Consider the following 16,003-nt stretch of genomic DNA (forward strand, 5'->3'; position numbering starts at 1 on the left):
TGAAGGTGTAAACTTGGCAGTAGAAAACCTGAACAGTATATTTGATCTCTCAGACCCGTTAAATAATCTACAAATTTGAAGCAGAAAACCTAAGAAAATAAAAAATGACAAATGGTTTGATGAAGAATGCAAAAACCTAAGAAAGAAATTGAGAAACCTGTCCAACCAAAAGCATCGAGACCCAGAAAAACCGGAGCTTACGCCTAAAACAATACAGAAATAGACTACCACTAGGCAGGGTAGCCTAGTGGTTAGAGCGTTGGACTAGTAACCGAAAGGTTGCAAGTTCGAATCCCCGAGCTGACAAGGTACAAATCTGTCGTTCTGCCCCTGAACAGGCAGTTACTTGCCTAGTAAAATAAAGGTAAAATAAAGGTAAAATAAAATAAAAATAAATATACTGTATACATACACATACCTATAGACACATACACATACCTATAGACACATATATACATACACATACACATACCTATAGACACATATATACATACACATAGCCATATACACATATATACTTACACATACCTATATACCCATATACACATATATACATACACATATATACATACACATATATACTGTATACATACACATACCTATAGACACATATACACATACACATACCCATATACATACACATATACATACACATATATACATACACATACCTATAGACACATATATACATACACATAGCCATATACACATACACATATATACATACACATACCTATATACACATATATACCTATATACACATATATACCTATAGACACATATATACATACACATACCCATATACACATATATACATACACATACCCATATACACATATATACATACACATACCTATATACACATATATACACATACCTATATACACATATATACATACACATACACATATACACATATATACATACACATACCTATAGACACATATACACATATATACATACACATACCTATAGACACATATATACATACACATACCTATAGACACATATATACTGTATACATACACATACCTATATACACATATATACATACACATACCTATAGATACATATATACATACACATACCTATAGACATATATATACATACACATATATACATACACATATATACATATACATACACATACCTATATACACATATATACATACACATACCTATAGACATATATATACATACACATACCTATATACACATATATACATACACATACCTATAGACACATATATACATACACATACCTATAGATACATATATACATACACATACCCATATACACATATATACATACACATATATACATACACATACCCATATACATACACATATATACATACACATATATACATACACATATATACATACACATACCCATATACATACACATACCCATATACACATATATACATACACATACCCATATACTGTATACATACACATAACTATATACACATATATACATACACATACCTTTAGACACATAAGTACATACACATATATTCATACACATACCTATAGACATATATACATACACATACCTATAGACACATATACACATACCTATATACACATATATACATACACATATATACTGTAAACATACACATAACTATAGACACATATATACATACACATACCCATATACACATATATACATACACATACCTATATACACCTATATACACATATATATATACACATACCTATATACACATATATACATACACATACACATATATACATACACATACCCATATACACATATATACATACACATACCTATAGACACATATATACATATATACATACACATACCTATATACACATATATACATACACATACCTATATACACATATATACATACACATACCTATAGACACATATATACATACACATACCTATATACACATATATACATACACATACCTATAGATACATATATACATACACATACCTATAGACATATATATACATACACATACCTATATACACATATATACATACACATATATACATACACATATATACATACACATACCTATATACACATATATACATACACATACCTATAGACATATATATACATACACATACCTATATACACATATATACATACACATACCTATAGACACATATATACATACACATACCTATAGATACATATATACATACACATACCCATATACACATATATACATACACATATATACATACACATACCCATATACATACACATACCTATAGATACATATATACATACACATACCCATATACACATATATACATACACATATATACATACACATACCCATATACATACACATACCTATAGACACATATATACATACACATATATACATACACATATATACATACACATATATACATACACATACCCATATATACATACACATACCCATATACATACACATACCCATATACACATATATACATACACATACCCATATACACATATACTGTATACATACACATAACTATATACACATATATACATACACATACCTTTAGACACATAAGTACATACACATATATTCATACACATACCTATAGACACATATACATACACATATATACATACACATACCTATAGACACATATACACATACCTATATACACATATATACATACACATATATACTGTAAACATACACATAACTATATACACATATATACATACACATACCTATAGATACATATATACATACACATATATACATACACATACACATACCTATAGATACATATATACATACACATATATACATACACATACACATACCTATAGACACATATATACATACACATACCTATATAGACATATATACATACACATACCTATATACATATATATACATACACATACCTATATACATACACATAACTATATACACATATACATACACATAGCCATATACACATATATACATACACATACCCATATACACATATATACATACACATACCCATATACACATATATACATACACATAGCCATATACACATATACTGTATACATACACATAACTATATACACATATATACATACACATACCTATAGACACATATATACATACACATACCTATATACACATATATACCTATATACACATATATATATACACATACCTATATACACATATATACATACACATACCTATATACACATATATACATACACATACCCATATACACATATATACATACACATACCCATATACACATATATACATACACATAGCCATATACACATATATACATACACATACCCATATACACATATATACATACACATACCTATAGACACATATATACATACACATACCTATAGACACATATATACATACACATACCCATATACACATATATACATACACATACCTATATACACATATATACCTATATACACATATATACATACACATACCCATATACACATATATACATACACATACCCATATACACATATATACATACACATACCTATAGACACATATATACATACACATACCTATAGACACATATATACATACACATACCTATAGACACATATATACATACACATACCTATAGACACATATATACATACTCATACCTATAGACACATATATACATACACATACCTATAGACACATATATACATACACATACCTATAGACACATATATACATACACATACCTATAGACACATATATACATACACATACCTATATACACATATATACATACACATACCTATAGACACATATATACATACACATACCTATATACACATATATACATATATACATACACATATATACATACATTTTTGGTCCTTAAATGAAATTGGTATATGTTATTATTTATCACACTTTTCTTTAACCATTTATGTTCTTTAATGCAGGGCCGACATACAAGTTCCTTACTTGTCCCCCCTTCTACTTGCCTCTTCCATTTTTGTGGTAATGCTGCAATTGGTTGGTTGTAATTTTGGGCAGAGCAGACATTTCCCCATGTCTGTGTGTGACAACACTCCATCAGTCCTATTTATGATATCATTCACTCAAATTAGATATATTTTTTAAATTTCTTCGAAAAATAAGTTTAAATGAGTATATATATAATTAGTATATATTAGTATATTTGAGTTTAACCACAATATTTGTTATATGTTTGTTCTGACATTGCAACTTGCAGCCGTGGAGAGACTCTAGTTGTATCTAGATCCTCTATGAGGCCGTGGAGACTCTAGTTGTATCTAGATCCTCTATGAGGCCGTGGAGACTCTAGTTGTATCTAGATCCTCTATGAGGCCGTGGAGAGACTCTAGTTGTATCTAGATCCTCTATGAGGCCGTGGAGACTCTAGTTGTATCTAGATCCTCTATGAGGCCGTGGAGAGACTCTAGTTGTATCTAGATCCTCTATGAGGCCGTGGAGAGACTCTAGTTGTATCTAGATCCTCTATGAGGCCGTGGAGAGACTCTAGTTGTATCTAGATCCTCTATGAGGCCGTGGAGAGACTCTAGTTGTATCTAGATCCTCTATGAGGAGTGTGGAGAGACTCTAGTTGTGGTTTTAAAAGAAAACATGAATCATCAGCGTACAATGACACCTTAGTTTTTAAGCCACAGATTTCTAATCCCTTGATATTATTGTTTGATCTAATTTTAGCAGCTAACATTTCGATGGCAATAATAAATAGATACGCCGATAGTGGACAACCTTGTTTTACTCCTCTAGACAGTTTAAAACTTCCTGAGATGTAGCCATTATTTACTATTACACACCTAGTGTTACTATACATAACCTTAACCCATTTTATAAGAGATTCCCCAAAATGGAAATATTCTAGGCATTTATATATAAACTCCAGTCGTACTGTATCAAAAGCCTTTTCAAAGTCCGCTATGAAAACCCGTCCTGGTGTCCCCGATATTTCATAGTATTCTATTGTTTCCAAGGACATGTCTTATATTATCTCCAATGTATTGTCCATGTAACAAACCTGTCTGATTAGAATTAATAATATCTGACAATACTTTTTTAAATTCTATGCTCCAAGCATTTTGCTAGGATTTTTGCATCACAACACTGAAGTGTAAGAGGTCTCCAATTCTTTAAATGGACTGGATCTTTATATACAGTGGGGCAAAAAAGTATTTAGTCAGCCACCAATTGTGCAAGTTCTCCCGCTTAAAAATATGAGAGAGGCCTGTAATTTTCATCATAGGTACACTTCAACTATGACAGACAAGATGAGAAGAAAAAAAATCAGATTTTTTTTAATGAATTTATTTGCAAATTATGGTGGAAAATAAGTTTTGTTCATCTACAAACAAGCAAGATTTCTGGCTCTCACAGACTTGTAACTTCTTCTTTAAGAGGCTCCTCTGTCCTCCACTCATTACCTGTATTAATAGCACCTATTTGAATTTGTTATCAGTATAAAAGACACCTGTCCACAACCTCAAACAGTCACACTCCAAACTCCACTATGGCCAAGACCAAAGAGCTGTCAAAGGACACCAGAAAATAAATTGTAGACCTGCACCAGGCTGGGAAGACTGAATCTGTAATAGGTAAGCAGCTTGGTTTGAAGAAATCAACTGTGGGAGCAATTATTAGGAAATGGAAGACATACAAGACCACTGATAATCTCGATCGATCTGGGGCTCCACGCAAGATCTCACCCCGTGGGGTCAAAATGATCACAGGAACGGTGAGCAAAAATCCCAGAACCACACGGGGGGACCTAGTGAATGACCTGCAGAGAGCTGGGACCAAAGTAACAAAGCCTACCATCAGTAACACACTACACCGCCAGGGACTCAAATCCTGCAGTGCCAGACGTGTCCCCCTGCTTAAGCCAGTACATGTCCAGGCCCATCTGAAGTTTGCTAGAGAGATTGGGAGAATTGGGAGAATGTCATATGGTCAGATGAAACCAAAATATAACTTTTTGGTAAAAACTCAACTCGTCGTGTTTGGAGGACAAAGAATGCTGAGTTGCATCCAAAGAACACCATACCTACTGTGAAGCATGGGAGTGGAAACATCATGCTTTGGGGCTGTTTTTCTGCAAAGGGACTAGGACGACTGATCCATGTAAAGGAAAGAATGAATGGGGCCATATATCGTGAGATTTTGAGTGAAAATCTCCTTCCATCAGCAAGGGCATTGAAGATGAAACGTGGCTGGGTCTTTCAGCATGACAATGATCCCAAACACACCGCCCGGGCAACGAAGGAGTGGCTTCGTAAGATGCATTTCAAGGTCCTGGAGTGGCCTAGCCAGTCTCCAGATCTCAACCCCATAGAAAATCTTTGGAGGGAGTTGAAAGTCTGTGTTGCCCAGCAACAGCCCCAAAACATCACTGCTCTGGAGGAGATCTGCATGGAGGAATGGGCCAAAATACCAGCGACAGTGTGTGAAAATTCTGTAAGAGTAATATATATGTAAATTATGTGATGATCTGACCGCATTCTGTCCCCTATCAACACTTTTTAAAACTTTTGGTGCCAGAGAGAATGGCATAAGAAAGTAATCAAGATGACTAGCTTGATTAAGCCTCCGCCATGTATGTCTCACTAGATCAGGGTATTTAAGTCTCCATATATCCTCTAATTCCAATATATCCATGACATTCATGATTTCCTTAGGTGCCTGAGGGTGATAGTTTGTAGTGTGATTTCCTTTCCGGTCCATAGAGGTACTTAAGACCGTATTAAAATCTCCCACTATAATAATAGAGTCTAGTGTTGCTTGTAGAGTTGATAGATTCTTATATATATTTTAGAAGCTTGGATCATCATTATTTGGACCGAACAGGTTAATAAGCCATATCTGTTTATTGTCCAATAGCATATTTAAAATAATCCGTCTGCCTTAATGATCTGTTTGGGACAATTTGCACATTTCGATCAAAATTACTTTTAATTAATACCATCACATCAATGTTAATGCTTAGACAATCAATGTCATATATATCATCAATAAATACAGACAACAACACCTTTCTTCTGTTACGTAGAGCACTTTTATTTTGCCGAAATTCCATGACCCGGAAGTAAATTTTTTGTGTTGCTGACGAGACGCTGGTGGAGATGCGGAAGTAGACGGTTGTAACAATTAGCCACCTTGCTAGCTAATTATTTACTTAACTGAAGATTTACTTGATAAAGACAACGATAAATAGGTCCTGAATTGAATGATATATCCTTTGATACGTATTTGTTGGTGAAACCTACATATTTCCTCGCTCAACCAGGAGGGAATTTGAAAACAATCGAACGTAAGTTAGTTTTGCTAAGCTACTAGCTAGTGTTATAACTGCTGGCACATCAATCTTGACCCTGCAATTTATGTTTGTCATTATGGATGATGGTGAAACATGTCAATCTACTATACATCAAATGTCCGGGTAACTTCACATCGGTCGTGGCTAGCTAGCTAGTTGCCCATACAGGTTAACTTCACATCGGTCATGGCTAGCTAGCTAGCTAGTTGCCCATACAGGTTAACTTCACATCGGTCGTGGCTAGCTAGCTAGTTGCCCATACAGGTTAACTTCACATCGGTCGTGGCTAGCTAGCTAGTTGCCCATACAGGTTAACTTCACATCGGTCATGGCTAGCTAGCTAGCTAGTTGCCCATACAGGTTAACTTCACATCGGTCATGGCTAGCTAGCTAGCCTCCCAAACATATTATATGGATTGAGAAGTTGGCCAGCTACAGATTCATCATGCTCCGACGTTTTCTGTTGGCTAGATAGTCCAACATTCTGGGGTAAAAACACAAATGTTTATGCACAAAATACTTAATATACATAAGAACTTAATTGTGGAAACTTTATAACAATGTGTGTTATCAGGGAGAGGCTTTATGGCCACGCCTGTTGTCCGTGGGTCGCACAGGTAGAGTTTAGTCTCTACTTTAATCAAATGTAAGAAACAACATTTCGCTGCTTAAGACCGATTTGAGCCGGTCGGTCACATATTTTAATGATTGTCCATTATAAGGCTGCATAGAAATGTCTTGAGTGGCCGCCTAAGTGTTTTTTTTCGGGCCACCTACGTCCAAACATTATTTATATATATATATATATATATATATATATATATATATATATTATTACTTTTATGGATGGACCTAAAGTATGTAGACAAGATAGTGGACCTATGTACACTACCGTTCAAAAGTTTGGGGTCACTTAGAAATGTCCTTGTTTAAAAAAAAAAAAAATGATGTCCTTTAAAATAACATCAAATTGATCAGAAATACAGTGTAGACATTGTTTTCAATAAGATCATCTTTGATAACTAACAAACACCTAAATCAAAGCTAGACAGTCAGGTGAGAATATACAATAAAACAAATGATATATTCAGGAGTATTTTTGTCATGGCGTGGGACCCCTATTGATTTTGTTATGATGTTTGAGTCACTTGTATGGTATTAGCAGGCAAAATGTGTAGAATTGAGTTATAATACAGCTGATTGTCTCTTCTCTCTCATTATAATAGCTGATTGTTCTTCTCTCAGAGCTAATATAATATAGCGATTGTTCTCTCCTCAGAGCTAATATAATGCTGATTGTCCTCTTGCTGGCCGATAACGATAGCGATTGTCTCTCTCTCAGAGCTATTATAATACAGCGATTGTCCTTTCAGAGCCAATATAATACAAAGATTGTCTCTTCTTCCTTTTCAGATTGCATTATATAATAAAGGATTTTCCAGAGCTAATATAATACAGCTGATTGTTCTCTTCCTCAGAGCTAATATAATACAGCGATTGTCTCTCTTCTCTTCCTCGCCAATATAATACAGCTGATTGTCTCCTTCTCGCATTTGTTAATATAATAAAGGACAATTCTCTCCTCTAATATAACATTACCAGACAGAGCTAATATAATACTCAGACAGAGCTAATATAATACAAATTGCATACATAATACAAAGGATTGTCTCTCTTCTTCCCCAGAGCAGTTGAGTCTCTCTTTCTAATATGATTGTCTCTTCAGACAGAGCTAAGATAATACAAAGGATTGTCTTTCTCTCAGAGCTAATATAACATAAAGGATTGTCCTTCTTCTCAGAGCAATATAACACAGTTGATTGTCTTCTTCTCGTATAATACAGCTGATTGTCCTCTCTCCTCGAGCTACATGATTGTCTTCAGAGCTGGGTCTGTCCTCTCTCGACAGAGCTAATATAATACAGCTGATTGTCCTCTTCCTCAGTATAATATTGCTGATTGTCCTCTTCTCAGAGCTACATAATATAGCTGATTGCCCTCTCAGAGCCAATACAAAGCTGATTTGCTCCTTCTCAGAGCCATAATGCCAGCGATTGTCTCTCTCTCAGAATATAATACAGCTGATTGTTCTTCCTTTCGCAGCTGGATAATGATAAAGCTGATTGTTCTTCTTCTCTCAGACAGAGCTAATATAATACAGCTGATTGTCTCTTCTCTCAGAGCTGGTTGCAATATGTTGTGCTGATTACTTTCTCAGAGCCGTTCTTCTTCTCAGAGCTACTATAATATAGCTGATGTTCTTCTTCTCAGAGCTAATATAATACAGCGATTGTTCCTTTCTCAGAGCTAATATAATATAAAGATTGTCTCTCTTTCAATAGAGCACAGACATGCTGATTGTTTTCCCTCAGAGCGTCAGAGCTAATATAATACAAGCTGATTGTCTTCTCAGACAGGTTAATAACACAGCTGATTACTTCCTCGAGCTAATATAATACAGCTGATTGCTCCTCTTCTCAGACAGCTGGTTGCAATATAGCGATTGTCTCCCGTCCGTATCAGAAGCCACATAAATACAGCTGATTGCCCTTCCGTGAGCTAATATAATACAGCGATGTTCTTCTCAGAGTTGGTTGGGTAATGCCAGCTGATATCTCTCTTCAGAGCTGGAATATAAAGCCTTCTCAGGACAGAGCTAATATAAGGTTGTGCTGATTTTCTCTTCAGAGTTAATATAATACAAAGGATTGTCCTCTCGACAGAGCTGGGTAATACAGCGGATTGTATCCTTCTTCTCAGAGCTAATAGTAATACAAAGCGATTGTTCTTCTTCAGAGCTAATATAATACAGCTGATTGCCCTTCTCTCAGAGCTAATATAATCACAAAGCGATTGTTCTCTTCAGACAGAGCACATAATACAAAGGATTGTCTTCTCAGAGCTAATATAATATAAATACTTTGTTGGCCAGGTAATACAGTTGACATCCTTCTCAGAGCTGACAGGCACACAGCTTTCTCAGACAAGAGCTATTATAATATAGCCGATTGCCCTTCAGAGCACATACACAGCTGTTCTCCGCTGGATCACAGCTGATTGTCCCTCTCCGTAATATAATACAGTTTCGTATTAATAGTAACACACAAGGATTTCCTCAGAGCGAAGGAGCGCAATACACATTGCCTTCCTTCAGACAGAGCAATATTCTCTCCTGCATAATAATAGCTGATTGCTCTTCTCTCAGAGCCAATTATAATACAGCCTCCTCAGAGACATAAATGATTGTCTTTCTGGTGAGCTACATAATACAAAGGATTGCTCTTCTCTCAGAGTTATAATATGTTGACACTCTCAGAGCTACATAATGCTGCTGATTGTTCTTCAGGACAGAGCACATGAAGCACAGAAGTTAAGATAATACAGTTGATTGTTCTTTCACATATAATACAGCTGATTGTCTTCTCAGAGCTATTATAATACAGCTGATTGTCTCTCTCTTCAGAGCTAATATAATACAGCTGATTGTTCTTCTTCAGAGATAATACAGTTGATTGTTCTCTTCATCAGAAAATATTGCTGATTATTTTCAGCTGATTGCCCTTCAGAGCTCATAATATGATTTTCAGACAGCTAATATAATGATGCTGATTAGTCTTCAGAGCTATTATAATGTGACAGAGTTAAGAGGTCATACTGCTGATTGTCTCTGTCTCAGACAGACATGGTTACAGCTGATTCTCAGAGCTGGGTTGAGGTCATGCTGATTGCCCTTCTCAGCCACAGTGGGTTGCTGCTGATTGTTCTTTTCCCAGTTAAGAATAGCAGTTGACAGTGTCTCAGACAGAGGCCATAATACAGCTGATTGTCTCCTTTCTCAGAGCTACAGACGAGCTAATATAAATACAAAGCGATTGTCTTTCTCTTCTCAGAGCTAATATAATACAGTTGATTCTCTTCTCGTAGCTAATATAATACAGCTGATTGTCTCTCTCAGAGCTAATATAACACAGTTGACAGGTCTCTCTCTCCTCAGACAGAGCCACACAGCTGATTGTTCCTTCCTTCTGTAATACAGTTGATTGGGTATTGAATACAGCTGATTGCCCTTTCTCTCAGAGCTGGAGACAGCTGATTGCCCTTCACAGAGCTAATATAATACAAGGATTGCCCTCTTCCACAGAGCCATAATACAAAGGATGTCTCAGAGCTAATATAATACAGTTGACACCTCTTTCATATTATAATAATAAAGCCGATTCGTCCATTACAAAGGACATTGTTTAGTACCAGTTTATTAGAAATTCAGTAGCCGGTGAAAGTACTCGGTGAGTAATTAGCATTAAATTCGTTTCTTCCGTGAGGAGTCATAATGAGCGTATTGTTTCTCCCCAGCAGAAACTGACCGTGTGCATCTTTCATTTCCTCTGTGCGTTAATGAGAAACGCCACAAGAATGCTTCCTTCGCATATCAGAGAGAGATCAACATTTACATAGTCTTCAGGACATACTGTTCAGGCTTACCTAAATGCCAGAACGGACAGAATCCCGACACTCAGCACACAGGGGAGCTGAACATTGGCTCAAGTATATTCTCAATTTCATATACCATACAACCACATGGCTTTGCAGACGCCAGGCCAGGCATAAATATAGGTCATTCTGTAGACATCTATAGCTTCATTCTTCTGGCAGTACTGTAGACTACTTGTCGGCCGACTCAACCCAGAAAGTTCAGAAACACAGTCAGCCCACCGACACACTTCCACACAACAGAAAAACAGTCTACTGGGCCAGTCAAGAGGCATCGCGCCAGCGAATAATAACACAAGAAATGCCATAGACGGAGCGAAAGTATCGTGGAAAGTCTACCAAAACTAGTAACAAATTGGGGCCCCGGCTGGGATAAAATGTCGACTACGCAATAGTAATCCGGTAGAGTGTCCCGAACAGTATATTGACTAGACCCAACACCCACAATTGAAGCAGAAAACCTAAGAAAATAAAATGACAATGGCTTGACGAGGCACGAAACCTGTTCAACCAGTTATCGGCATTCAGAAAACAGTTCAAATGCTTAGAACAGACCGTTTCCTGTGGCCGTTAACCCACCGTTCGCACTCACTGTTCTCAGATCACTCATCCACTGTGCCTCTCAGGCCAGCCACTGCCTTGCCAGCCACCGTTCCTTGACCAAAGCCAGTCCCGATCACCCACAGTTAACCCACTGCTCCCTGTGACCAACCCACCAGCCAACTCACTGTAACCGTTAATCCACTGCCCTGTGACCGTTAACTCCACACCCACTGCCCTGCATCAGTTGATCCACGTTCCTGCACCAGCCATCCACTGTTCTCGACCAGTCAATCCACCGCCTTGCATCAGTTGATCCACTGTTTCTTGCACCGTTGACCCACTGCCTTGCGGCCGTAACTCACGTCTCCAGACCAGTTGCCTGTGTCAGTTAACCCACTTTGCACCAAACAACTCATCGCCTTTATTGCCCAATGTTCCTGGCCGTTAACCTGTCGTCTCTGCAATCAGCACCACTGCTCCTAGCCGCCACCCATCGCTTGCATCAGCTGTTCCACCGTTCTGCACGCCAACCACTGTTCCTGTACGTTAACCCACCCGCCAGCCAACTCACCGCGCGTCTCCTAGACCGGTTGTCCCACTGCCCATCACCGTCCCAGACCAGTTACCCACCGTTCTCTGTGTCAGTTGGCCCACGTTCCTGCCGCCAACACCACTGCCCCAGATCAGTTAAACCATCAGCCTCCTGTGTCAGTTAACTTAATCGTTGGCTCATTCGCCTTCAGACCAGCGCCATCCACTGTTTCCAGATCAGTGTCATAATCATCAGCCTCCAGACTGGTTAACCCACTGCCCAGACCAACCCACTGCCCCAGACCGTTACACTGTTTCTGACCAGCCAATGTTCTCTAGGCCAAACTCACTTCCTAGGCCACCACTGCTCCTTAAACAGCAGTCCCCACTGTTCCTCAGCCGTTAATTCACTGTCTTGTGTCAGCACCATCGTTTCTCTAGCCAGTGCCAATCACTGTCCCAGACCACCACTGTTCCTAGACCGCCAAACTCACCGTGCCCCTAGGCCACAAACTCACTGTCCCAGCCAGCACCCACCGTTCCCAGGCCAGCACCCACTGCCCTGACCAGTTAAACACACCTCCAGCTGTTAATCACCGTTCTGCACTCACCACGTTCTGTGACTGCTGGCTCCAGATCAGTACAGTTAACTTCACTGCCCAGACTGTTGGCTCATCAGCCTTGACCGTTAACCACGTTCCTGTGCATCAGACATCCACTGCTCCCAGACCAAATCCACTGCCCAGAAGCCAAACTCCACTGTTCCTAGGCCAGTCTCACTGTGCCTCCTGTGCTCAGCACCACTGCCCTTAAAATAGCCAACACTGCTCCTGTGCCAGCCACCCACTGCTCTCAGACCACTGTTCCTGCACCAGTTAACCCACTGTTCCAGACCGTTAAACCTCACTGCCTCCTAAATACACCCACTGTTCCTGCAAGCCGTTAACCCACCAGCCCAGGCCAGTTACCCACCAGTCCTAGCTCATCAGCCTTCTGTGCTTCACCACTCCTGTAAGCCACCACTGTCCCAGGTCAGTTAACCACTGCTCTCTGCACCGCCAACCCACCGTTCCCAGACCCACAAAATTCATCAGTCTGTCAGCCACTCATTCACCCCAGACCAGCCAACTCATCACCTTAGACCAGCTAAACCCACTGCAGCCCTGTGTCATTAAGGTCAGCCTCCACCGTTTCAGGCCGTTGTAACCCACAGCCTCCTGTGTCGTTACACAGCCCCCTAGCCAGTTAACCCACCGTGCCCGTCACTGTTCCTGTGACCGTTGCTCACTGTTCTAATCACATTCCCAGACCAGAGACCGCCACCACTGAATGTTAATCCACTGCCCCTAAAGTTGGTCTCACTGCCTTGTGACCAGTTAATTGTTCTAGACCAGAGCACTGTTAACCCACCGTTCCTAGATCAGTGCCAACCTCACCGCTCCTGTACCGTTCACCCACTGCTCTCCCAGACCGTAACTAATGCTCTCAGACTCAGCCACCACAGCTCCTGTGGCCGTTAACCCACCGCCCTGGTACTGACCCACTTCAGCCCAGACTGCGCCAACTCACCTGCTTTGCATCAGTTAAACCCACTGTTAACTCACCGGGTCCTGCGTCAGCACTTCTCTGTGTCAGGGCCCACTGTTCCTTATTCACAATTCACCAGCCTCCAGGCCCGTTAACTCACCGTTCCTAGACCAGCCAACCCATCATCCCAGACTCAGTTGCTCCATCACCTCTTGGGCCACCACTGCTCCTGTAAGCCGCCACCACTGGCCCTCAGGCCAGCCAAAACCCACGTTCTGTGCAACCCACTGTTCCTAAAATAGCCGTTCCTGGGCCACACCACTGCTTCCTGTGCCAGCCAACCCACGTCTCAGACTGCCACCCACTGTTCTTGCAAGTTAATCCATCGGGTTCCTATCTCTGTTAAACCCACCGTTCCTAGCCAGTTAACCCACTGTTCTGCAACACCACTGCCTGTGCCAGCCACCACGTGCCCCTAAAATACACTCACTTCTGTGTCAGTTAAACACTGAATTCCCAGTCAGTTGTTCACTGTTCCTGTCACACTCCACCACCACTCCAGCCACCCACTGTCTTGACTAGAATTCACTGTTCCTAGGCCAGCCAACCCACTGTTCCAGACCAGTTAAACCCACCGGCCCCTAGACCACCCACCGGTTCCTGTACCACTGTCTTTGAAGCCGTTAACCCACTGTTCTCTAAAATAGTTAAACTCATCCGTTCCTTGGGCAGGCCAGCTAACCCACAGCCCCTAGCCGTTGTTCACCACCTCAGCCCAGAAACCCACTGTCTTCTGCATCAGCCAAACCCACCAGCCCCTAGACCAGAGACCAGTTACCCACTGTTCCTAGCACAGTTAAATTACCGTTCCAGACCACACCATCACTCTAGACCAGTTACCCACCGTCCCTGACCAGTTAACTCATCGCCCCTGATCAGTTACCATCGTTCTCAACACCAGCCCTTGTGTCAGTTAACTCACCGGCCTGACCGTTAACCACCGCCCCAGACCGTTAACCCACTGCCTTTGCGACCGTTGGCCCACGCCTAGCCGTTAACCCACTGTTCTTGCATCAGTTGGCCCACTGTACCTTCCAGTCGCCATGAAAATAAGAATTTGTTTCACTGATTTCCGTCGAAGTCAAATAAAGGTTAAAATTTTTTTAAACAATAGTCAACAGATTGGGTCTCACTGGGAAAATTGGACACAACAAACACACCGGACCATTTCTAATAACTATTTATATCATCAATACTGTATATATATATATACACATAGAGACATTGGCACGCATTCTTTTCTGGAACTTCTTTGCGTATGTTACTGTTGGATTTCCAGTATTGTTCACCACTTCTCTGCTTCAGCTGTCTATTTCACTTCAGCCAAGCAATGCCAACATTCTCTGCAAATAAAGCCTTGAATTGAATTGAGAAGGGTGGACAGAGCAGCCTTCGAACACAGTTCATTATCATCTTCTTCTGCGATATATATTTGGGAGAAGCAATATTCAGTCGGGGAAGTTCCCTTGAGTTAAAGTTTCAGAGATACATATTGGAACAGACATTAAATGTTGGGCTGACTACAGAACA

At 39.5% G+C, this 16,003-nt stretch overlaps 1 protein-coding gene across 3 annotated transcripts in view; it reads left to right on the forward strand.

The window, feature by feature from the left end:
* Positions 1 to 7,095: 7,095 nt before the first annotated feature.
* Positions 7,096 to 16,003, forward strand: part of LOC115125450 (STAM-binding protein-like A) — a 55,170-nt gene continuing 46,262 nt past the window's right edge. For 2 of the 3 annotated variants that reach the window (XM_065011312.1, XM_065011313.1), the window contains exon 1: positions 7,099 to 7,315. The gene's annotated coding sequence lies outside the window, so the exon portion shown is untranslated. Of the gene's footprint in view, positions 7,316 to 16,003 lie in introns of all 3 variants that reach the window. The other variant, XM_065011314.1, reaches the window with a different exon arrangement.

The sequence above is a fragment of the Oncorhynchus nerka genome, linkage group LG27 (genome assembly GCF_034236695.1).
Source record: "Oncorhynchus nerka isolate Pitt River linkage group LG27, Oner_Uvic_2.0, whole genome shotgun sequence".
NCBI classification, from domain to species: Eukaryota; Metazoa; Chordata; class Actinopteri; order Salmoniformes; family Salmonidae; genus Oncorhynchus; species Oncorhynchus nerka.